This window comes from Cucurbita maxima, unplaced genomic scaffold (assembly GCF_002738345.1).
Source record: "Cucurbita maxima cultivar Rimu unplaced genomic scaffold, Cmax_1.0 Cma_Scf00074, whole genome shotgun sequence".
Lineage (NCBI taxonomy): Eukaryota > Viridiplantae > Streptophyta > Magnoliopsida > Cucurbitales > Cucurbitaceae > Cucurbita > Cucurbita maxima.
This window is the reverse complement of record NW_019272090.1, coordinates 436,340-463,234: the sequence shown is the minus strand read 5'-3', so window position 1 is coordinate 463,234 and position 26,895 is coordinate 436,340.

Genomic DNA, 26,895 nt, shown 5'->3' with positions numbered 1-26,895 from the left:
AAAATTGACATCATTAACCAATTGAAGTATGACATTTATAAATTTGGTAGAGTAACAAAGGGTGGAGTTTTAGTTACATTTATAAAAGTTTTCGGTTACTTTTTAAATGGAAGGAAAGAAATTATAATAATTTCATTTACATTTATGAAAACTAGTTTTGAAAAAGAAAATTTATTTGAACTACAAAATCATTTCAATTACATTTATAATGATTTCCATTAGATTTATAAAACTTTTCAATTACTTTAAAAATGTTACCAAGTTGTTTTCATTAACATTTCTTTTATTATATTATTATATTTCAATATGTTAATATATATATATATATATATATATATATATATAATAAAAATAAATTTAAAATGTTTTTAATATTTATTTAAAATAATATATATATTTAAATTTAAATGAAACTTGTGGTCGATAATTTTTTACGATAAATTTAAAAATAAATAAATATTATTTTGGTCCTTCAAGTTTTAGTGGTACGTATCAATTCCTATTTTTAGGACTTATCGCTATTTAAACTATCACCTCTTCATATTTTTCACAACACAACACAGAGAGATGTCTATCACTTCAGAGTGTTTTGTTGTGTTTGTATAAGATTTCAGACAATTGTACTGGTTTGATCATGAGCCATGGAAAGAATTGAGTTTGCTCTTGAACTCGTAAAAAGAACGGTGTACCGGTTTGATCCTGGACCGTGGAAAGGATTGAGTTTGCTCTTATACTCGTAAAAGGAGCGGTGTAGCGGTTGGGCTCTGATTTGAGGAAAGAGTTAGAAAGTTTTATTCAAATTTCCAACAGGTGCTTAGGGAGTGGAGTAGGTCGAGTTGACTAAACCACTATAAAACTACGGTGTTATATTTTCTGACCCTATTCCTATTTAAATTCTAAATTTTACGTTTTATTGCATTTATAAATTTTATTGTTATTAAAAAAAAAATTAATAATTAAAGAATAGGACCATTCTCGACATGGTTCGATCAATGCTCAAGAGCAAAAGGATGCCAAAGGAATTTTGGGCAAAAGCCGTGCAATGCACCCATCTATGTACAAAATCGATGTCCACATGCAAAGTTGGATGATTAAACACCACAAGAGGTTTGAAGCGGACAAAAGCCTACAATCTCTCATCTCCAAGTGTTCGGTAGTGTGGCTTATATTCTAAAACTCATAGTTTGTAAACAAAAACATATTTTGTTTTCAATAAAGTTATTATTGATGTTTATTCCGTAAAGATTGTTATGGAATAAAGTAAATCTTACGATCATTAATCTAAATCCAATAAACTAAGAACACTCTGACTATAGTATGATAACTTGAACTATATGTAGAGACATAAAAGTGGATCAAGTTGAAGTACATAGTCAAAATGATCTATAGTATAGGGATAAGGTTGAGTACCTTATTTTGAGGACACTATGGATGCGGTCTACTTTTGTATATGATATAAACAATGTGATCACTAAATTGTAAATGTGGAGACATGTGAGTGGGGACGTCCTATGCAATGAGTATTGCATAAGATCGAAACATGAAGAAAACCACTCTCACTCTATAATGTCGTTTACTGTTGAAACTGATGTTTTCATTCAATGACCTAGGTAACTTGATCTTAATCCTCAGCTAACTATGAATTCCTGTTTATTCGAAATTATCCTTAGATTTGTATGGGTGAGAGTGACCCGAGTTTGTCGATTCAATAAGCCTCCTCTTTCAGGGGTAAGACTGGGTGAATAGCTGGAGACATAGAGTGTAAAATGTAATTCACTCTTACCCGCTTTTAGGGATAGTAGAGAGGTTGTTCTAAAATATTGACTCCAAGTCTGGAACAAGGGGTCTCACCCTCTCATTGGCTCGAGAGGGATTCGGTTTGGACCACAAACCAATTGTTCATTAAAGGATCAATGGGACTCAAGGAACAAGAAGTAACTTTAGGGGTAAATTGGTAAATTGACCTAGCTCTAGTTACGAACAACCTGTGAAGGATCGACTTACTAATCGTGGTATATCAAATGGACATAAATATATCTATAGTGAGGGGAGTGCAACTACTAGGCTATAATGAAATGTCCTAGTAGTTAACGAATGTTGGTTAACAAAGTTAATGAGTTTAACCGGTTAATCTTGGATCATGTGAGCCCATGATCTATTGGTCCATTAGGTCCCTCTACTAGCTCATATCGGACTAAAAAATAGAACAGTGTGACCGTGAGTTCGAAGTGTTCGAATTCAAATTAGGGAATACATGCTAAATATATACGATATATTTAACCGCATTTTGTTTTAATTATGAATTAAACAAAAAGAGAGAATTGGAGATATTTAAATAAATTTAAATATTTTAATTGTGAATAGTGATTCATAATCATATTTGCAGGAATTGATTGGGATTGACATTTTATTTAATGTTAAATATTAATTAAATTGTTTATTTAATCATTTAATATTATTTTGATTTGAAATTAATTATTTAAATTAATTTTTGAATTATAATAAAGAAAGTCAAAATGTTGACTTCATGAAAAATCCATGTTTGAGTGTCAATATATGGTTTAACCAAACTTGCATGTATGCCCCATAATCCAACAAATTTGAGTGAAATTTTAAGTGTCAAATTTGGTTAACTGAAACTTGCATGGTTGCCATGTAATCCCACAAATTTGAGTGAAATTTTGAGTGTCAAATCTCTCAAATAGAGTGATCAAGGTACATGTAAAGTTGGCTGACAAAATTTGAGAAAATCTCTCAAAACTCTCTCTTTATATATACTAAATTCATATCAAGTTTAGTCACTCACTGGATTCCACAATCTCGTTCTAAGGCCAGAGAATAGTAGGGAAGACACTACTGGTGGTTAGAAACCGGTTCTTGAGGAAAAATGAATTTGAACTACAAAAGGTTAGTATTCAAACTCATTGAGTTTTAATGCTTTTGAAGATACTAGCAAATTTACAATAATTAATGTACTTAGAATGCCTAAGATCCAAATTGCTTCCGCACGTGTTATAGTAACACCATCAATTGGTATTAGAGCAAGTTTTAGGCACTTTATTTACATTAATTTGAGCATGGTCGGTATCAATTCATATATGAAATTTTGTGGTTGCTAAATTGGATGTTTTTGGTTTTGACATTTTTTTTATGCTTCCATTTGATACAATTATTGTAATTGAAGGTGTTAATATAACACCTGCGGAAGCAATTTGGATCTTAGGCACTTTTAGAACATCAATTATAGTAAATAACTAGCATGTTCATTAGTATTAAAACTTAATGAGTTTGAATACTAACCTTTTGTAGTTCAAATTCCTTTTACCTCACGAACTGGTTTCGAACCATCACTAGTGTCTTCTCCACTATCCTCCGGCCTTAAAACGGGATTGTGGAATCCGGTGAGTGATTAAACTTGGGAGGGATTTTGTATATATAAAGAGAGTGTTTGTGAAAGGTTTTTCTCCAGATTTTTCACCAAAAAGGAGACCTTTCATGTATTATGATCACTCTATTTATAGAGTCATATTTGCTTGTTTATGCAAATTTGAGATCATCAAATTTTGACACTCAAAATTCCACTCAAATGTTTGAGATTGTATGGCAAGCATGTATGCTTGAGTTAACCAAATTTTAACACTCAAAATTCCACTCGATTTTGTGGAGTTTATTTGGCAAGCATGCAAGTTTAGTTAAACAAAATTTTGACACCTCAAAATTCCACTAACATGGATTTTTCCATTAAATGAAGTCAACATGTTGACTTTCTTCATTTTGATTCAACAATCAATTTGAATTATTAATTTCAAATTAAAGTAATATTAAATAATTAATTAAACTATTTAATTAATATTTAATATTAATTCAAATGACAATCCCAATTAATTCAGACACATATTTGATTAAGATATTAAATCTTATTTAAATATCTCAGATTTTCTCTTTTTGTTTAATTCGTAAATAAAACAGAAATGCGGTTAAATATATCGTATATATGTAGCGCATTCTCCCTAATTTGAATTCGAACACTTCGAACTCACTCGTCACATTGTTCTATTGTTTAGTCCGATATGAGCTAGTAGAGGGACCTAATGGACCAATAGATCATGGACTCCAACGATCCAAGATTAACAGGTTAAACTCATTAACCTTGTTAACCAACATTCGTTAACTACTAGGACATTGCATTATAGCCTAGTAGTTGCACTCCCCTCACTATAGATATATTTATGTCCATTTGATATAACCATGATTAGTAAGTCGATCCTTCACAGGTTGTTCGTAACTAGAGCTAGGTCAATTTACCGTTTTACCCCTAAAGTTACTTCTTGTTCCTTGAGTCCCATTAATCCTCTAATGAACAATTGGTTTGTGGTCCAACCACCAAACCGAATCCCTCTCGAGCCAATGAGAGGGTGAGACCCCTTGTTCAAGACTTTGAGTCAATACTTATGGGAACAACCTCTCTACTATCCCTAAAAGCGGGTAGGAGTGAATTCCATTTTACAATCTATGTCTCCAGCTATTCACCCAGTCTTATCCCTGAAATGGGAGGCTTATTGAGTTGGAAAACTCGGGCCACTCTCACCCATGCAAATCTAAGGATAATTTCGAATAAACAAAAATTCATAGTTAGCTCAGGATTAAGATCAAGTTACCTAGGTCATCGAATGAAAACATCAGTCTCAACAGTAAACGGCATTATAAAGTGAGAGTGGTTTTCTTCATGGTTCGATCTTATGGAATACTCATTGCATAGGACGCCCCCACTCACATATCTCCACATTTACAATTTAGTGATCACGTTGTTTATATCATATACAAAAGTGGGCCTCATCTATAGTGTCCTTAGAATAAGGTACTCAACCTTATCCCTGTACTATAGATCATTTTGACTATATACTTCAACTTGATCTACTCTTATGTCTCTACTTATAGTTCAAGTTATCATACTATAGTCAGAGTGTTATTAGTTTATTGGATTTAGATTAATGATCGAAAAGTTCACTTTATTCAATAACAATCTTTACTGAATAAACAACAATAATAACTTTATTGAAAATAGAATATGTTTTTGTTTACAAATTATGAGTTTTAGGACATAAAACCCAATAAACTCCCACTTGGACTAAAACTCTAGTGGGGTTTTATAACGTTGAATAAAGAGAGATAAACTAGGTCATCCCATACTCATGCATTTTCTCCCACTTGCCCTAGATTACATAACTCATAGTCCTAGACTCACTAGGTGCTCTTCAAACACTTTAGCTGTGAGGGGCTTTGTAAATGGATTAGCAATGTTGTGCTCTGAAGCTATCTGTGTGACGATCACATCTCCTCGTTTCACAATCTCCCTTATGAGATGATATTTGGGCTTAATATGTTTTCCTCGCTTATGGCTTCTTGGTTCTTTTGAATTTGCAACTGCTCCACTGTTATCACAATAAAGAGTGACGAGAATATGCATATCTGGAACGACTTCCAAATCAGTTAAGAAATTCTTAAGCCATACAGATTCTTTCGCTACTTCACAAGTAGCAACATACTCAGCCTCCATGGTGGAATCAACAATGTAACATTGCTGTATGCTTCTCCATATTATTGCTCCTTCGTTCATAGTGAAGACAGATCCTAATGTTGATTTTCTCGAATCTACATCGGTCTGAAAATATGAGTCAGTGTACCCTGTAAGGATCAGATCCTTAGCACCGTACATTAGCATATAGTCCCTCGTTCTCCTAAGATACTTGAGGATATTCTTAACGGCAGTCCAATGAACACGTCCCGAATTGGACTGATATCTGCTGACAATTCCCACAGCATAGCATATGTCGGGTCGGGTACACAGCATGACATACATCAGACTACCGACTGCTGATGCATAGGGAATGTGTCTCATATCCTCAACTTCTTGAGGTGTCTTAGGACTTTGTTCCTTCGACAAATGAACTCCATGCCTAAAAGGTAATAATCCTTTCTTGGAGTCTTGTATCTTATATTGAATCAACATTTTGTTGATGTATGATGCTTGAGACAATGCTAGTGATTTGTTCTTGCGATTCTGAACAATTTGGATTCCAAGAACAAACTGAGCCTCTCCCAAATCTTTCATTTGGAATTGTGTCGCTAGCCAATGCTTAATGTTAGTCAGAAATCCCACATCATTTCCAATGAGTAAGATATCGTCAACGTACAACACCAGGAAAGCTAATGTAGAGTTGACTATCATTTTATAAACACAAGGTTTTTTAACATTCTGTTGAAAACCATAAGATTTGATCGCAGTATCAAACTTTATATTCCAAGATCGAGATGCTTGCTTCAACCCATAAATGGATCTTTTAAGCTTGCAAACCCTTTGCTCGTGATCCTGTTCAATGAACCCCTCTGGTTGAGCCATATAGATACTCTCTTCAAGATTGCCGTTTAGAAAGACTGTCTTAACATCTATTTGCCAAATTTCATAATCATAAAATGTGGCAATAGACAAGAGTATTCTAATCGATTTAAGCATAGCAATAGGAGAGAAGGTTTCTTCATAGTCCACCCCCTCTCTTTGAGTATAACCCTTTGCTACTAGTCGAGCTTTAAAGGTCTATACCTTACCGGTTTGGTCTCGTTTCCTCTTATAGATCCATTTGCAACCAATAGGTTTTATCCCACCTGGTTGATTTACAAGTTCCGAAACTGAATTGAAGTACATTGACTCCATTTCAAGATTCATGGTTTTAATCCACTGATCTCTATCTTTATCATTCATTGCCTGTTTATAGGTCAATGGATCCTCAATGCCATCATCAAGTATGATGACTTGAGTTTCTGCCAAACCCAAGTAACGATCGGTTGAGTTATAACCCTCCCACTACGTCGAGGCATTCTTAACTCTTGCGAAGGATGTGATTGACCAAAAGTGTCAGCTCCATCAACAACTCTTGTTGAAGGACCAACTTGATCAACAACTCTTGTTGTTTTATCAGTAGTTTTTAGAAATCTCACTTAATACTAGTTTGCTGCGATGTTGATGATTTCTTACGTGATCTTCCTCTAAGAATGTAGTGTTTGTTGATACAAACACTCTATTTTTTTTAGGGTCATAAAACAAACCACCTTTCATCTCTTTGGTGTATCCTACGAATAGACATAATTTTGAACGACATTCTAATTTCTTAGGATTTTGCAACAACACATGTGCTGGACATCCTCAAATTTTGAAGTGACGTAAACTACCTTTTCGCCCTTTCCATAACTCATAAGGTATTTCTGAAACACTCTTAGTAGGAACCATGTTCAAAATGTATGTAGCAGTCTCCACATAGACCGAACCATGTCTAACAAAGTTCTATTTCTCGTTTTTAATACACCATTTTGTTGAGGCATATCAGGGGCTGAGAGTTGAGACCTTATTCCATGTTCTATCATATAGTCTTGAAATCTTAAGTCCATGTACTCTCCTCCTCGATCTGATCGAAGTGTTTTAATAGTTTTACCTAATAGATTCTCAACCTCAGTCTTATACTCTCTGAATTTTTCAAGAGCTTCGAACTTGTGACGCATTAGGTAAAGATAGTCATACCTCGAATAATCATCAATAAAACTGATGAAATATTCATACCCTCCTCGTGTTTTGACATTCATTGGACCACAGAGGTCTGTATGCACGAGTTCTAAGGTTTCTTTGACTCTATAACTTTTTTCGGAAAACAATCGTTTAGTCATTTTACCCTCAAGACAAGACTCACATGGAGGTAAAGAGTTGTCTTCTAACTCATTTAGAAGTTCTCTTTTAACCAATCTCTTAATTCTATTGAGATTAATGTGGCCTAGTCTTAAGTGCCAAAGATAGGTATTAGGAGAAATCTTTTGTCGTTTATTTTGAGTTTCAGTTGTTTTAAACATCTCAATATTTAAAATGGCTTTTGTTTCGCTCGGTTTTAACATATATAAGTTGTTTTCTTGTTTTGCAGAACAAATATGAATACCTCTTTTGCAAATGAACACTTCATTGATTTCAAAAGATACTTTATACAATTGTTCTAATAAACAAGAGATAGATATTAGATTTGTTTTCATTTCAGGAACAAAAATTATATTATCTAATATAACGAATCTATCTCCAAAAAATAACTTTAAATTTCTTACTGATCTTGCTGAGACAACCTCTCCTGTTCCAACCCTGAATGTTATCTCGCCGTCCGCAAGCATTCTCCAGGAGCTAGTTTCCTGGTAAAAAGAACAAATATGATTAGTCGCCCCTGAATCTAGTATCCAAGTTGAGTTGTCATACTCTACTAAACATATTTCTACAATGAGTAAATCATATTTACCTTGTTGTGTCTTTTCGACTTTCTTCTCAGTAAGGTATTTTGTGCAGTTTCTCTTCCAGTGCCCGTTTTCGTTGCAATGGAAACATTTTCCTTTAGCTGCTTTTTGAACCTTGTGTTTGCGGTTAGTAGGAATCTTAGTTTTCTCTTTACCCTTCTTCTTCATCAAAACACTTTTAGAAGTTGAAGGTCTAGACTTATTTTTGGAGGACGATCCTCGTAGTAATTTCTTGGAGATAACAACATTTGCTTCTCCTGTTTGTCCCTTGTTCATTAAGAGGGATTGATAAGTCTGTAGCTCATTGAGAAGAGCAGTCAAGTTATATTCTATTTTGTTCATTACCACATTTGTGCGGAACTGGAAGAAGCTCTTCGGAAGAGACATCATGATAAAACTGACTTAACTCTTCTCATCAATGACAGCTTCATTTTCTTCTGCCACATTGAAATGGACCATCATGTCCAGGACATGTTCTCTAACTGAGGTCCCTTCTTTCATACGGCAGTTGTACATGTATTTTATGGCTTCATGTCTAAGGAAGAATGACTGTTGTCCAAACATCCCTTTTAGAGATTCCATAATCTCTTTAGCAGTACCCATAACATCGTGTTTCTTAGCCAAAACATCAGATATGCTAGCGAGAATGTACACTCGGGCTTTGTCATTTGCCTTTATCCATCTGTCATACGCATCCCGAACTGTTTCGTTTGCATTTGAGCTGGTGTTTAGAGGACATTCCTCAGTTAAAACAAACCTTAAATCATCAATAACCAGTATTGTGTTTAGGTTTGATTTCTAAGTTACGTAATTGTCGCCATTTAATTTCTCAGAAGCGAGTTATTGTAGTATTGAGTTTGTCATGCTGTGTGATACAAAGAAAATTCTATTAATGATTTGACTTAATCCTGTTTAATCCAATCAGTTTTAGTAAATGTAATAATGTACCAAAAAATTATTAATTTGCAACAATACTTTAGTGAGTTAGAGCAACTGCTACTGAGGGGCAGTCAATCACTCATTCACTAAACCAAGACATTTTTGACTTTAAACACTAATCCCATAATAACTCTTGTTCCTATAGTGTTTTTAGTTATCGCTATTTTGGTGAAGAATATACTAACTCTTAGTAATTCTTTGTAAGTGTGACTCGCCATTTTCAGACCTCAGAGATCGGTCCCAACAACTCTATCGAATGAAAAAGCCAAAGTTGGAAACGGACCTAAGAAATCCTATCCATTTATGGAGTTTGCGTTGTTTCGACTCCCATGTTACGACCCTCCAAATGGATTGTTTCTCTAGGGCAACATGCAAATGGAACATGGGAATCTCACGGTGCAACCTAGTGGTAGAGACCATAGGAGGTGTTTACATACTTTCTTCTCCCACTTACTATAAATACTTTCTCTATTCACCTTGTTATTGACTCATGCAAATACCTTCCGAATGGAGGACGCCTCCAAGGCGACGCAAGGCCGAGCATGAATCTCACCGTGTGAATTTTTCAGAGAGCATAAAAGGAAAAAGATGTATCTCATATATCTTTTTCATCCCACTAAGTACTTTAGACGGCTGGGTATATTTATTACTTAGGTATATCCTGGCTAATTAAATATAACTTAAGTCTAGGTGATTTTTCTAAAACTTATATCACTCAAGAATGCTCATAAAACTGGGCTAACTAAGCTCAAGTACTGGTCCGATCTCCAGGTAGTATGTGTTTCGTAAACCGTCAACTTAAGTACCTCCAGCCTTAGACAAGATCGTGCCAGGTGAGCTTTCTTGTAACCGCAATTTTGTAAGAAATCGAACTATTTTAACTATTAAAATTGATCGTGCTCGGTTCTTAACCCTAAGTGAGCATGCACTTATCTTTATTATAGATTTTAACGTCTATCTCGTTTTATGACGTTGAAAATAACCTATAACATGCGGAAGCAATTTGGATCTTAGGCACTTTTAGAACATCAATTATAGCAAATAATTAGCATGTTCATAAGTATTAAAACTTAATGAGTTTGAATACTAACCTTTTGTAGTTCAAATTCTTTTTCCTCACGAACCAGTTTCGAACCACCACTAGTGTCTTCTCCACTATCCTCTAGCCTTAGAACGAGATTGTGGAATCCGGTGAGTGACTAAACTTGGGAGGGATTTTGTATATATGAAGAGAGTGTTTGTGAGAGGTTTTTCTCAAGGTTTTTCACCAACAAGAAGACCTTTCATGTATTATGGTCACTCTATTTATAGAGTCATATTTGCATCTTCATGCAAATTTGAGATCACCAAATTTTGACACTCAAAATTCCACTCAAATATTTGGGATTATGTGGCAAGCATGCATACTTGAGTTAACCAAATTTTGACACTCAAAATTCCACTCAAATTTGTGGGGTTTATTTGGCAAGCATGCAAATTTGGTTAAACTAAATTTTAACACCTCAAAATTCCACTAACATGGATTTTTCCATTAAATGAAGTCAACATGTTGACTTTCTTCATTTTGATTCAACAATCAATTTGAATTATTAATTTTAAATTAAAGTAATATTAAATAATTAATTAAACTATTTAATTAATATTTAATATTAATTCAAATGACAATCCCAATTAATTCCGACACATATTTGATTAAGATATTAAATCTTATTTAAATATCTCAGATTCTCTCTTTTTGTTTAATTCGTAAATAAAAAAAAATGCGTTAAATATATCGTATATATGTAGCGCATTCTCCCTAATTTGAATTCGAACACTTCGAACTCACTCGTCACACTGTTCTATTTTTTAGTCCGAAATGAGCTAGTAGAGTGACCTAATGGACCAATAGATCATGGGCTCCAGTGATCCAAGATTAACCGGTTAAACTCATTAACCTTGTTAACCAACATTTGTTAACTACTAGGACATTCCACTATAGCCTAGTAGTTGCACTCCCCTCACTATAGATATATTTCTATCCATTTGATACAACCATGATTAGTAAGTCGATCCTTCATAGGTTGTTCGTAACTAGAGGTGGGTCAATTTACCGTTTTACCCCTGAAGTTACTTCTTGTTTCTTATGTCTCACTGATCCTTTAATGAACAATTGGTTTGTGGTCCAACTAGTAAACCGGATCCCTCTCAAGCCAATGAGAGGGTGGGGCCCCTTGTTCAAGACCTTGAGTCAGTACTTAAGGGAACTACCTGTCTTCTATCCCTAAAAATGGGTATGAGTGAATTCCATCTTGCACCCCACGTCCCCAGCCATTTACCTAGTCTTACCCCTGAAATGGGAGACCTATTGAGTCGGCGAATTTGAGCCACATTCACCCATGCAAATCTAAGGATAATTCCAAATAAACAGGAGTACATGGTTAGCTCAGGATTAAGATCGAGTTACCTAGGTCATCGAATGAAAAGAAAATCAGTCTCAACAGTAAACGACATTATAAAGTGAGAGTGGTTTTCTTCATGGTCCGATCTTATGCAATACTCATTGCATAGGACACCCCCACTCACATGTCTCCACATGTACAATTTTAGTGATCACATTGTTTATATCATATACAAAAGTGGGCCGCATCCATAGTGTTCCCAGAATAAGGTACTCAGCCTTATCCTTATACTATAGATCATTTTGACTATATACTTGAACTTGATCAACTCTTATGTCTCTATATATAGTTCAAGTAATCATACTATAGTCAGAGTATTCTTAGTTTATTGGATTTAGATTAATGATCGTTAAGTTCACTTTATTCAATAACAATCTTCAATGAATAAACAACAATAATAACTTTATTGAAAATAGAATATGTTTTTGTTTACAAACTATGAGTTTTAGGACATAAAAATCAATAGTTATAAGTCTAATGCTTTAATGAGTGAAGAAAGGTCTATAATTTTTATGGAGTTATTAGAGTCCATTTTAGGTTGTAATTGATCGAAAATGGAAGAGATAGCAAGATGAACCGAAGAAGAAGATGGAAGAGGCAGTCCAGGTGTTTTTTCCGCCTTTGGAATCCAGTTCAACGTTTTTAAGGGTTGGTTCGCCCAGTTCGTAATTCTCGGGAGCGGTTCAAGTTGTTTTTAATTATTAATGTAATAATTTAGTTAATTGCTTGTTTTAAAATGTCAAAACCAATCCACTTTAGCGTGTTTAATTAATTATGCATTATGAATGTATGTTTTAATTAAATAGAAAATGTATATGCATAAAGTATGTCATGTAGATTTAAAATCCCACCCTAGGCTAAGCATGTTTCATGCATTCCAAGTATGTTATAAGTGTTATAATGTACTTTAGCCTAGTTAGCCTAGTTTTATGAGCATGCGTGAGTGATATAAGATTCTCACTAACCGCAAACGCAAGGTTCAAAATGCAGATAATGAAAAATGTTTCCATTGCAAGGAAAACGGGCACAGGAAAAGTGACCTCCAAAATACCTTGCAGAGAAGAAAGCCGAAAAGGCACAACAAGGTAAATATGATTTACTAGTTGTAGAAATATGTTTAGTAGAGTATGACCACTCAACCTGGATATACTGGATTCAAGGGCCACTAATCATATTTGTTCTTTTTTTCAGGAAACTAGTTCCTGGAGAATGCTTGTGGAAGACGAGATAACACTCAGGGTTGGAACAGGTGAAGTTGTCTCAGCAAGATTAGTAGGAAATTTAAAGTTGTTTATCGAAGATAGATTCATTATATTAGATAATGTACTTTTTGTTCATAGAATGAAAAGAAATCTAATATCTATCTCTTGTTTATTAGAACAATTGTATAAATTATCTTTTGAAATCAATGAAGTGTTTATTTTCAAAAGAGGTATTCATATTTGTTCTGCAAAACTAGAAAACAACTTATATATGTTAAAACCGAGGAAAACAAATGCTATTTTAAATACCGAGATGTTTAGAACAGCTAAAATTCAATGAACCATGAAAGAAGCAATTGAGTTGGCAAAGAACCCAATGAACCATGAAAGAAGCAAACACATTGACGTTCGTTTTCACTTTATCTGAGATCATGTGAAGGAAGGAAGTGTGGAATTTCTGCATGTGGCAAGTCAGAATCAAGTTGTAGACATCTTTACAAAACCGCTACTGAAAGTACTTTTCAAAAAATACAAGAAGATGATTGGCATGACAGATGGCAGGGGCATTTAAGTTGATGGGGGAGCTCTATTGAATAAACGTTAAATGTTATTTTTTAGTTAATTTTAGTGGGTATTAAATTCAAAAGTCAGTCGTAAACAGAAAGGCAGAGTCTTGAAAATCAAAGGCTAAAATTTATTTTAGGAGATAGTGGGTTTTATGGGTCAGGAAATAGTGGCATTCTGATAGCTATAGCTTATAAATACATAGTATTTCTATTGTGAAGAGCAAAGAAAAAAAGAAAAGAAACAAAGAAGTAATAGAAGAAGGTTTTTTCAAATAAATAGAGTGTTCTTTGTCTCTTTCTTTCGTTAGTGTGCAAGATTTATTTAGCTTTTACACGTTTTTACTCAGTTGATTTAATATTTTGTTTTGACCATTTGACAAACACTTGGAATGGATTACCATTTTGTAGGTGGTCATTTGAAGGGAAGTGGCACAGATTTAGTTGGTCCCTTTGGGGCCATTTTTAACGGAACTTTTTTCATCAAAGTCAAATTCCAGGTTTTCTTTTCTGTGTTATTTTTAAGCTTTTTGTTTTCATTTTATTCCAACAAATGTCCTTCGTTCCATCAACGATTTCCATCAACGAAGCAATTTGTATGTTAGGCACTCTAAGTACATTAATTATAGTAAATTAGCTAGCATGTTCAAAAGCATTAAAACTCAATGAGTTTGAATACTAACCTTTTGTAGTTCAAATTTCTTTTACCTCACGAACCGGTTTCGAACCACCATAGTGTCTTCCCTACTATTCTCCGGCCTTAGAACGGGATTGTGGAATCCGGTGAGTGACTAAACTTGATAGGAATTTAGTATATGTAAAGAGAGTTTTGAGAGATTTTCTCAAAGTTTTTCAAGCTCACTTTTCATGTACCTTGATCACTCTATTTATAGATTCAAATTTGCATGTTCATGCAAATTTGAGATTACCAAATTTTGACAATTAAATTTTCACTCAAATTTGTTGGATTATGTGACAAGCATGCTTGAGTTAACCAAATTTTGACACTCAAACTTCCACTCAAATTTGGGGGGTTTATTTGGCAAACATGCATGTTTGGTTAAACCCAATGTTCGACACTCAAAATTCCACTAAAATTTGTGGGATTAGATGGCAAACATGCAAATTTGGTTAAACCATATATTGATATTCAATATTCCACTAACTCAATCATGGATTTTTCCATTAGATGAAGTCAACATTTTGACTTTTTTTATTTTAATTCAACAATTAATTTAAATAATTAATTTCAAATCAAAATAATATTAAATGATTAGTTAAAAAATTTAATTAATATTTAACATTAAATAAAATGTCAATCCCAATCAATTCCGACACATATTGATTATGAATCCCTATTCATAATTAAAATATTTAAATCTTATTTAAATATCTCCAATTCTCTCTTTTTTTTTTATTTCATAATTAAAACAAAATGCGGTTAAATATATTCTATATATTTAGCATATATTTCCTAATTTGAATTCGAACACTTCGAACTCACTCGTCACACTACTCTAAGGTTTAGTCCGATATGAGCTAGTAGGCAGACCTAATGGACCTACAGATCATGGGCTCCAACGATCCGAGATTAACCGGCTAAACTCATTAACCTTGTTAACCAACATTCGTTAACTAATAGGACACTCCACTATAGACTAGTAGTTGCACTCCCCTCACTATAGATATATTTCTGTCCATTTGATGTAACCATGATTAGTAAGTCGATCCTTCATAGGTTGTTCGTAACTAGAGGTGGGTCAATTTACCGTTTTACTCCTGAAGTTACTTCTTGTTCCTTGAGTCACACTGATTCTCTAATGAACAATTGGTTTGTGGTCCAACTACCAAACCGAATCCCTCTCGGGATAATGAGATGGTGGGGCCCCTTGTTCAATACTTGGAGTCAGTACTTAAGGGAACAACCTATCTACTATCTTAAAAGTGGGTAGGAGTGGATTCCATCTTACACTCTATGTCCCCAGCTATTCACCCAGTCTTACCCCTGAAATGGGAGACTTATTGAGTCGGCGAACTCGAGCCACTCTCATCTCATACAAATCTAAGGATAATTCCGAATAAACAGGAGTTCATAGTTAGCTCAGGATTAAGATCGAGTTACCTAGGTCATCGAATGAAAAAATCAGTCTCAACAGTAAACGACATTATAAAGTGAGAGTGGTTTTCTTTATGGTTCGATCTTATGCAATACTCATTGCATAGGACGCCCCCTCTCACATGTCTCCACGCGTACAATTTAGTGATCACATTGTTTATATCATATACAAAAGTGGGCCACATCCATAGTGTCCCCAGAATAAGATACTCAACGTTATCCCTGTACTATAGATCATTTTGACTATATACTTGAACTTGATCCACTCTAATATCTCTACATATAGTTCAAGTAATCATACTATAGCCAGAGTATTCTTAGTTTATTGGATTTAGATGAATGATCGTAACATTCACTTTATTCAATAACAATCTTTACTGAATAAACATCAATAATAACTTTATTGAAAACAAAATATGTTTTTGTTTACAAACGGTGAGTTTTAAGACATAAAACCCACCAAAGACAACAACTGGTATCATAGCCAAGTTTAATCCACCAATGGTATATCATTGCAGAGGAGTCAACTTTATCAAAACTAAGTTGATTAGCTCAATTGGTCGGCCATGTTTGTGTTCTCAGAGCTCGATTTGGGGATTCCACCACATGGATGTGAAATCAGCGTTCCTCAACGGACCAGAGGCTGGGGTGTGAGAAACCCGCGTTCCTCAACGGACTAGAGGCTGGGGCGTGAGTAGGTTTATGGAAGCACCTAGACCAGAGACTTGGGCGTGAGTAGGTTTATGGTAGCACCTAGGGAGGATTTACTTCCTCTCAGGCGGCGTGATCTACTAGCAATCAACTAAACAAAAGGTAGTTGTTTTATCTTCTTGCGAAGCAGAATACATCGTCACTTTGACAGCGGCAACACAGGGGATCTGGATTGCGCGACTGATGGAAGAACTTATTGGAAGAGAAGGCGATCCACCAATGTTATACGTGGATAACAAAGCTACGATCTCCTGATAAAAACTATAGTTTTGCACGACCGAAGCAAGCACATAGAAATCAGATTCCATTACATCTGAGAATAAATCAGATTCCACTACATCCACGAATGTGCAAGAGGCTCATCAAGATAGATATACCACAGATTTTAGGAGGAGATTGTTAGGTAAAATACTATAATATTTACCTTATTTAGATGTCTTTCCTTAAAATAAGTTGTTTGAATATTGTTTTTAGGCCATGTGAATTTATGCATGGGAGAGCATATTTTTAGCTGGCCGCCAACTTTAGGCGCAAAAGATTGGTGGGCACTTCTGCCATTATTAGAATGATAAATAAAAGCACGATGTTGTTTCAGCAAAGTCAAATACAAAAACTCCCTATTCTTCCTTCTGTTATTTTCTATTGCTTTTCTGTTTTTTCTTCTCCCAACAAATTCTTCACCAGTTTTTTTTCGCCAAGATTTCCTCACCACACTTAGGGAGAGACAACATTAAAGATGCCGAAATGTCCTCTGGAATCTACTTCCCGAACCTTTCGTCGACGCTGGCTTACGAAAATCTACGGAAACTGAAATACTTAAGAAAATTTCATCCATCGACGGAATCGTCGAACCGGTGTCGTTTCTATTCCATTTTGATCGGCTGGAGTTCAAGTTCCGACCATCATGATCTTACTGTGGATAGAGAAGGGCACTGGTATAAATTCTTTATTGGTTCCTTTTATAATTTTTTGTTCACAATATAGAAATTCTGTTTCACAGTATGTTTGAGATTTAAATCACATTCATATATATAGTAGCATGTGACTCGAGTATACAAATGTCTTGTCTTAACTTGAAAAATGTAGTAGCACATGGCTTGAGTATTTAAAGAAATACTTAGTAAGTGACCCAACTATTGGGGTTAAATTCAAGAATATGCGAATGCAAGGACGGGACCTATCCTTTCAATCTGTTTTCCTATGGTACTGTCCTAATGGGTAATTTGGACATGTACCATATACTCTACACACAGCCCATACGTGCGGGTATGGGCTCACCAGTCAATTCGCACACCGTTGGGCCACCTTACTTGTCAGACAAGCATACACTAGGATGCTCCCTAGGCCGAACACCCATTAGAACTAGTAACCGTCACGGCAACGCTATTCAAAACATAAAGATCGTTGTCCTACCATTGGATGTACGCGTCCGTACCCTCGTGATGGAATAGGAGAATCCCTCTAAATGCATGAGCACACATAATGCATGAGGTCCCCAACATTTCTACTTTTACCATTAATGAATGTAACCCCGCTATCATCTTTCATGCTTAACATGTCATTTCTCATTTTTCAGTCTACGTATCATGCATAAATCCTAACGAGGTTACATTTCATTTCATTTATCATGATATCATGTCATTCATAACACGCAGTATACATACAATTTAGAAAACATAACATAACACTCCATGCTTTTAACATGTGGTTTCATAACGTGCAATTCTTATAACAATTACCTCAATGATCACACAAAACAATCTAAAAATAACATATCACATCACAATATATTGTATCATAAACATGTCATATCGTATACACTTCTTGGTCATATCGTTCCCTAACTTATCATAGCCTTAACGTTCTTATACCTATCCCAGTCATATCGTTACGTGAACGTACCTTAGTCATATCATCACAGGAACGTATCCTAACGCTATCATTCTATCAATCTATCCTTTTCTACCCATATCCTAACCATATTCTTTCATCAATCTCTCCTATCTATAGCACTCCGGTATGTAACCAACCTTAACGTTTTATGAATGTATCTTACTCCTATTGTTACATTTCTTTTTTTTTTTTTTTTTTTTTTTTTGCATCCTTCTCGTATCTTATCTCAAACATATCATTGAACACATCATACCACAATTATTATCATACAATTCACATATTATAACATAACATAAACATAATATAAGCGTACCAATTCACTGATAATTCACACATATCAGTATATATGACACGTGCCGAACCAGGCACGAGTCAACATCAAATATAACCATGCCGATAGTAAGGCTACTTACCTGATTAGCTTAATTTGTTGTCACGAATATATCCTTAATGAAAGTTCGATTCTGTCCTTCGAAATCCGAGTAACTCTGTATTTACTTTTCTCTCTATATTAAGTTTGTGGTTTTTACAATAACTAATAATGAGTTCGAAAAGTATATTTTTTTATTTTAAAAAAATCAGTTATCAAACATGGTTCTATTTTATTTCGAACAATAAATAAGAACGGGTTACCAAACAAGTCCATAATTGCCCTCCTTTGTGACAAGAATACAAAACACCAAAACCTACCCTTGTCATCAGCTTTAAAGTTAAATAACATTACACTCAAGAATATGCGTTATAGTTATCGACAGATGATTAACGATCGCTCTTATGAGTTGTTTTTGTAAATAACTAAAATATTAATAACAATAAATAAAACCATCGATAAGTAAGCACACAATATTGGTCACCCATTCCAATACAATAGATCATGGGAGCGGTTAACAATTAAAACTAATTTTGCAAGTATAAAAGAAACAAACCAAGCATAAATCTTTTTAAGGATTTCTTATGAGTCCTTGGTACTCGAAGAAGTATGAAACTCGTGAATCTATTCTATGAAGAAATTGCAAAATGGAGATTCTTAATTATTCGTAATTAATGATTTCTTAATTGATTTTATAGAAATTCAAAAATCTCTCTCTCTCTCGATATAGATATTATATAGAAAATATCTATATATAGAGAAATAATTATTGCACTCATAGAAAAAAAATGTTATATGACCCAATATATACAATAAAATATGGGTTTAAATAAATAGAAGTATTCCCAATACTTTTTCAAAAACTACCCATGTCATAAGAGTATAGATTACTATGGACCAACTAAACCAATGACTATACATGATTCCATAAATGAATTAATTACATATCAGGTGCACGCAATTATTGAAATAAATAAATGTTCTTGACATGTTGTTTGTTTCCGAATTTAATTTATAGTCACCCAATCAAAATAATTTATTTTATAAGCTTATTCAAAGAAACATGATTAGTGTCACGTCTTACATCGGTTGCATCATGACATTTGTTTATTATGACTCTAAAGTGGTTTGATGGGCGACACTCACATGTTTCTTCTTGTATGTCGTGTAGGTCAGAACCTACTCTCTTAGCTATGACATTCTGTCTGTGAGATCTCACATCGGTTGGAGAGGGGAACGAATTATAAAAGGGTAGAAATTTCTCCCTATTAGACCCGTTTTAAAACCTAAAGAAGATAATATCTACTGAAAATTTTACCTTTTAATCAAAAGTACATACTTTATATCAATTGAGTTACATTATATTAAGTTATACTACTTATTAAATACCTTTCTAATACAATATCAAAAAAAAAAAAAACCAATTAATTTCAACATCATCATAATTTAACCAATTGATCGTAGGATTATGTACAAAATTCTGATGGATAAATCTAATTTGAGGAGCCGAGTGATGAGATATAATGACCAGATAAAAGCTCGGTTGGACTAGGCCAAGAGAAACTATAAGAACTAGACTAGGTGAAGGACCCATCTATATTATACTTTTACGTTTTTAATTGAAAATTTATACTACTTATGTTAATTTATTTCTAGTATAATATCAACAAAAAATCAATTAATTTCAACCTCATCGTAATTTAAATGGTCATGAAATAATACTATTGACAATATCACAAGTTTAAATTGCTCTATACAATAATCAATAATGAGTTGCAAAAATATATTTTTTAATTAAAAAATAGGTTATCAAACATGGTTCTATTTTATTTTGAACAATAAATAAGAATGAGTTACCAAACAGGTCCATAATTGCCCTCTTTTGTGACAAGAATACAAAACTAAAATACTCAAGCATATGCGTTACAATTATCGACAGATGATTAACGATCGCTCTTATGGATTGTTTTTGTAAATAACTAAAATACTAATAACAATAAATAAAACAATCGATAAGTAAGCACGCAATAAGTAAACAAGCTGACACCGTCGGCCAGCTACGAGTTCAGCTTTCGTCCAAATTTATGGCAATCAACATTGTTTACTATTTCTTCCAATGGCCTGACTCATTTCATTACTTCGATATCTACATAGATAAGAGAGACAGAAACAATTGCGTAAATACTCTATGTTCGTGGTATGTGAGGGAGTAAAATATCTGTCTGTTCAATTATAAAACCAAGAATTATCAAATTTGCTATGAGTGGTTAGGTAAATGAATTATCAAATTTTCTATGGGTGATTGGGTAAATCAATATATTCATAAACTGAAAAGTTGGATTTTAATATTGAAATAAATAAATGTTCTTGACATGTTGTTTGTTTCCTTAATTTTTTTTCTTTTTTTGAAGCTTGATATGATAAATGAACTATAAATGCTACCGACATAAGTTATGATATTAAGAATTGTTAACTTATTTTGGTCGTGATTGACAATCAAAACAACTGTATGAGATGCAATATGACATTCCAAAGATTTTGGGTCTAGAGTAAAAGTAAAGGCGAGCCTTAGGACTTGGCTGAGAGTAGAGGCAAGTCGGTTAGAATTTCTATCAAGTGAACATATACTCGTACTCGCTACATGTGTCGTTGAACAAAGCTTAGTTTCTGCATAAGTTATGTTCGGTTAAAGAAGAAGAACCTTGCCTAAGGTCTAATGAAGTGGCATAGTCAAGTTAAAAAGGTTTTTCATTTCTTTATTTTTTTTCAACTTTAGAAATTAATAGAAAACGTTCGGTTTATTTAAATAAAGGATAATACAAAGATGTGATATAAAAGACACCTTACAATGTGTCAATAATATAAACATTTTTATTAAGAAATAACATATTAGAGGAGAGAAATATCAACATACCATATTAAGCCATTTTGCAATCAATCATACATGAAAAAATAACAATTTTTGGTGTTGCATGAAAAATATTATCAGAAAATAGTGGACCTCATATATTCATGATACGTAAATGTATGACTTAGGGACTAGTAAAGAGTTAACCAATTTATCTTAGGATCATGTACAAAATTCTGATGGATAAATATGATCTGAAGAGTTAGAGTGATGAGATGTGACGACAAGATAAAAGCCTAGTTGAACTAGGCCATGAGAAGCTATGAGAATTAGACTATTTGAAGGACACTTACACAACCTTAACATAAAATTAATTTCCATCTTATACTTTTTACGTTTTTAATTCAAAATTTTAGAGAATAATAACCCATAATTATTTTCAAACATATATTTTCCACTAAATAAAATAATTAATTCCATTTTTATTATAAACAATGAATGAGAATGCGTCATCAAATGGGTCCATAATTGCCCTGGTTTATGATAAGAATATAAAATATTGAAACCCGCCCTTGTTCATTAACTTTAAAAGTTAAAAGCTCATAACATTACACTCAATAATATGTAAGACAGATGGTTAACGATATGAGTTGTTTTTGTGAATAAATATAATACTAAAAACAATAAATAAAACAATTCGATAAGTAAGCACGTAAATATTTGGTCACCCACCCCAATATAACAGATCGGGTGCCGTTGAACACTAAAACTAATTTTGCAAGTATAAAAGTGAAACAACAAGTATTCGAATATTTACAAAATGAATTCATTTTCAACACTTGCATTGTCCCTTCTAATGTCATTCTTCTTTGCTACACTATTTAATACCATCAATGGATCAATCTTCCAAGACCGACATTGTATGATATTTTCTACATATGGCTGCCTAAATCAATATAAGGAATCGATATATCCATGAATTGGAAGGTTCGGCTATGATATTAAAATAAATGTGTATTCATTTTCAATCTTGAAAATTTGATATGGTGTATTAGTTTTAAGAAATAATAATATTAAGATTCGATTAGGTATGTGAAAGCATACAATACTTATGCTAAGTCTTTAAAAAAGAAGATAGGATGATAAAATAGTTTTTAAAAAAGAGAAAAGCTACAAAACCGAATTAACTTTTTCTTTTATATAGTTTTAAACTTTAAACAATTCATTACCTTTTAATCTTATGTTACTACTTGTCTTTGTTATTTAGACAAAAATGAGTTAAATTTCAACGCAGGGGCAATCTCGACTAATATCCTTATTTTTTTCTAATCTATTTACTATTGAAGGATGAATTTAATTTATTCACCCGATCAAAATAATTTATTTTATAAGCTTGTTCAAATCGACATGATTAATGTCACGTCTTACATCTGTCGTGTCATGACATTTGTTTATTACGACTCTAAAGTGGTTCGATGAGCGACACTCACATGTTGTCTTCGTGTATGTCGTGTAGGTCAGAACCTACTCTCTTAGCTGTAACATTCTCTCAGGGAGATCTCACATCGGCTGGAGAGGGGAACGAATTATAAAAGGGTAGAAATTTCTCCATAGTAGACCCGTTTTAAAACCTAAAGAAGACAATATCTATTGAGAAATTTTACCTTTTAATCAAAAGTACATACACTTTTAACAATTGACTTACATCATATTAAGTTATACTACTTATGCAAATACCTTTCTAATACAATATCAAAAAAAAAAAAAAAAAATCAATTAATTTCAACATCATCATAATTTAAATAGTCATGAAATTGTACTATCGGCGATATCAGAGGTTCAAATTGCTCTATACTACACGTACTCGAACTCATTTTTATTTCATATGAAGGGGATAGCACCTTTGCTTGATGAAGCATACGTGACAAAAGGGGAAGGATAAGATAATTGTGTAATTATTTCATGGCTTGTTGCAGCAACAAAGCATGAGTGGAGAAGAAAATATTCGTCTGTTTTACCCAGCTCATCTGCAGAACTCATCACAAACTTGAACATCGTCACAGTTCATCAGACAAACAAGTTCACTCATTCGTGCATGTAACCGAACATTTCAATCATATATTTATTCGAGTAAAAAAGACTATACTACAAAAACTTATTATCAAACGAGAGAATGATATATTGAACCGAGAGAAGCGACGAGCAAGATAGTAAGAACCAAGAGAATGAAATGTCATAGCTGAGGAAGAAACTGAAACGATGACAATTTTTTTTTGCTGACGTGGGTTTGAAATGGTATATATACCTAACATACTTTTACATTTTTAATTCAAAAGTTTATAGAACAATAACCAATAATGTTTTGAGTTCCAAGCCTATAGTTTTTTATTAAAAAAAAATATTATCAAACATGGTTCTATTTTTATTTTTAACAATAAATAAGAGCGCATTACCAAGCAGGTCCATAATTGCACTCTTCATGACAAGAATACAAAATATCGAAACCCGCCCTTGTTCATGAGCTTTAAAGTTAAAGGACCGTAACATTACACTCAAGAATATGGGTTCCATTTATCGATGGATGGTTACCGATCGCTCTTAGGAATTGTTTTTGTAAATAACAAAGTACAACGGAGAGTTGTATGCTGCGTTCGGGAAGGATGAATCGCTCCCGGGCGGATATTCACTGGTTCGCTGGGAAAGGTGTAAACAAAAGATGCAGAACCAGATCGTCACTGGGGAGAAGAGACTGGCTAGGCTTGACTAGAATAGTTTGACACATAGGAGACTTTTTTCCATACCATAGGTGCCCCGGTCATACATAAAGCGGAGGTAGTAAGTCAGAGGGATTTCTCTCCAGTGTCTGCTAAGCCGGTCTTTGGTTGATGCTATTATGTGGAAAAAACCCCGATTTGATCAATAATAATAAATAAATAAGCACGTAATATTTGGTCAACCATCTTAATATAACAGATGGATCCAAGCTGGTTGACAATTAAAACTAATCTTGCAAGTATAAAAGTGAAACCAACCAAAGACAAGTATTCTCATATTTACAAAATGAATTCATTTTCAACACTTGCGTTCTCTCTCCTAATTTTGTTGTTCTTCACTACCCTATTTACTACCGTATCCACTTGGTAAATTGACTTTTTAATCAAAAGTACCTACTTTATAATAATTCAGCCATGTTATATTAAAATATACAACCTGTGCAAATTCCTTTCTAGTATAAGATCAACAAAACAAATTAATTTCAACCTGATCATAATTTAAATGGTCATGAGATTGTACTCTCGATGATATCAGAGGTTCAAATCGCTCTATACTGCACGTTCTTGAACTCTTTTTTATTCCATATTAATGTGATAGCAGCTCTATTACAAAGACTCGATGGAGCTTACATGCAAAAGAGTAATACACTAGTTTACATACAAAAATGACACAAAGTCTAATGCCTCCAAACTACAAACTCCTTGGGAAGGAGGTCATCTCGTAAGTGCAAATATAAACCATCATCAAGCAATTATTTAGTGTATTCTAAGATGTCGAACGTATAGTACTTGTATACAATTAGATACGATCATTTTGGTAAAAAGTTTATCAAATTGCAACAAAAATAGCTATAGAATTATTTCTAGGGTTTCTTCTTCCTTACGACCAAACTTATCAAAATCGAAGGTTGTTATCCTTCCATAGGTGTTTATGGATGAGTTGGATGCTGAAATTCAGGCAAAAAGTTCGACTTTCAAGCTCTAACTTCAAATCTGGTGGATGTGAAATGAACTCAATTTATTTTGACCCATTCTAAACAAACGAGGTTTCACATTTTGCGTCAAAATATTATTTAGATACATAACCCTCTGTAGATAAGGTATGAGCTACCCTACGCGTAATTTAGAAGATACGGTATGAATTAAGATTACAAAATTTGATAGTTCGATTTCTTACTCTGAAATGTTGAACTAAAATAATCAAAATTTAGAGACCTATTAGACATTCTATCAGGATCTAAACGTATAATTTAAATGTCCAATAAGCTTTTAATCTTACATGATCTTACACGCTCTTTATATGGCATGTTCTTACTACATCTCCCTTGTATACCATTTAAATGTTCAATAAGAAATATTATTAATTTTATTTTAATTTATACATTTTTTTAATAGGATCAGTATTAGAAAATGAAATTTTTTTGGTAAAAATTTATTTGAAAAAAAAAAATTCCTTGTCTCCAATGTGATCTCTATGAGGAATCCTCCCTCTAATCTGTGAAAAAATTAAATGGAGGATTTCGCACCTGATCTCGTGGATAATCATCTCTCTTATCACCACGAAAACAAACGGATGATTTTTAAGGAATAAAAAATAAAAACGGAAAAAGAGAAAGCTTTCCCACGCATCTTTATACATCTATTGGAACAATAAACAATAAATAAAAATGTTATCAAATGATCCATATTTACTATTTATGGCAAGAATACGAATATTGAAACCTCTCAAATATACAATCAACTTTTATCTTCCATTACACTATATATTGACTATAAAAGTGAAACAAACCAAGCACAAATGTGTTCATGCCTACTAAGCACTGTGTTTATGCCTATATTTTTTCTCTACCATTTCAACCATATATGTTTATTGTCAACACTTGCGCTTTCTCTCTGAATTTCATTGTTCTTCGCTAACCAATTCACTACCATCGAATGATCGATCATCCAAAACCTAGAAATTATCATCGAAATAACAAATACTCTAAAAGCTAAGAATCAGCTCACTTTTCACTTCAAATCTAGCGATGGAGTCCACAAGCTTACACCGTGGGCCAATTACAACTTCAGCTTTTGTCCAAATTTATGGTTCTCGACATTGTTTTACTGTTTCTTCCAATGGTCTGGCTCATTTCATTACTTCGATATGGACGTAAATAAGGGAGATCGAAAGAATTGCGAAAGTACTCTATGTTCGTGGTATGTGAGTGAGCAAAATGTTCGTATGTTCAACTATAAAACCAATAATTATGATATTTGGTAAGAGCGGTCGGGTAAAAAATCAATATTGGAAGGTTAAATTTTAATATTGAAATAAATTAATGTTTTTTGATATGTTTGTTTTGTGTGCATCTTTTTTTCTTTTTTTTTTTTAAGCTTGATATGATTAGTATAAGTGAATATAAACGCTATCCACGTTACAACAAAGGTACCTTTTCATAGCATTGTAGAATAGCATTTTTAAAATAATGCTAGGAAAAACAAGGAAAATGGTCCAATAAAAAATGAATATTTTTTCCCTCTCTCTTCCCTCCCATTTTTTTTGGGTTTCCCTCTCATTTTTTTTTTTTTTTGTTTTTGGGTTTCCCTCTCTTCTCTCTCATTTCTTCGGTTCTTTCTCCTGGTCCTTGATTCATCTCTTTTCTCTCATTTCTTTCTCCTTTCTCTTTTCGGTTTCCATCTTTTCTAGCTCATTTCTTCGGTTCTTTCTCTTAGCCCT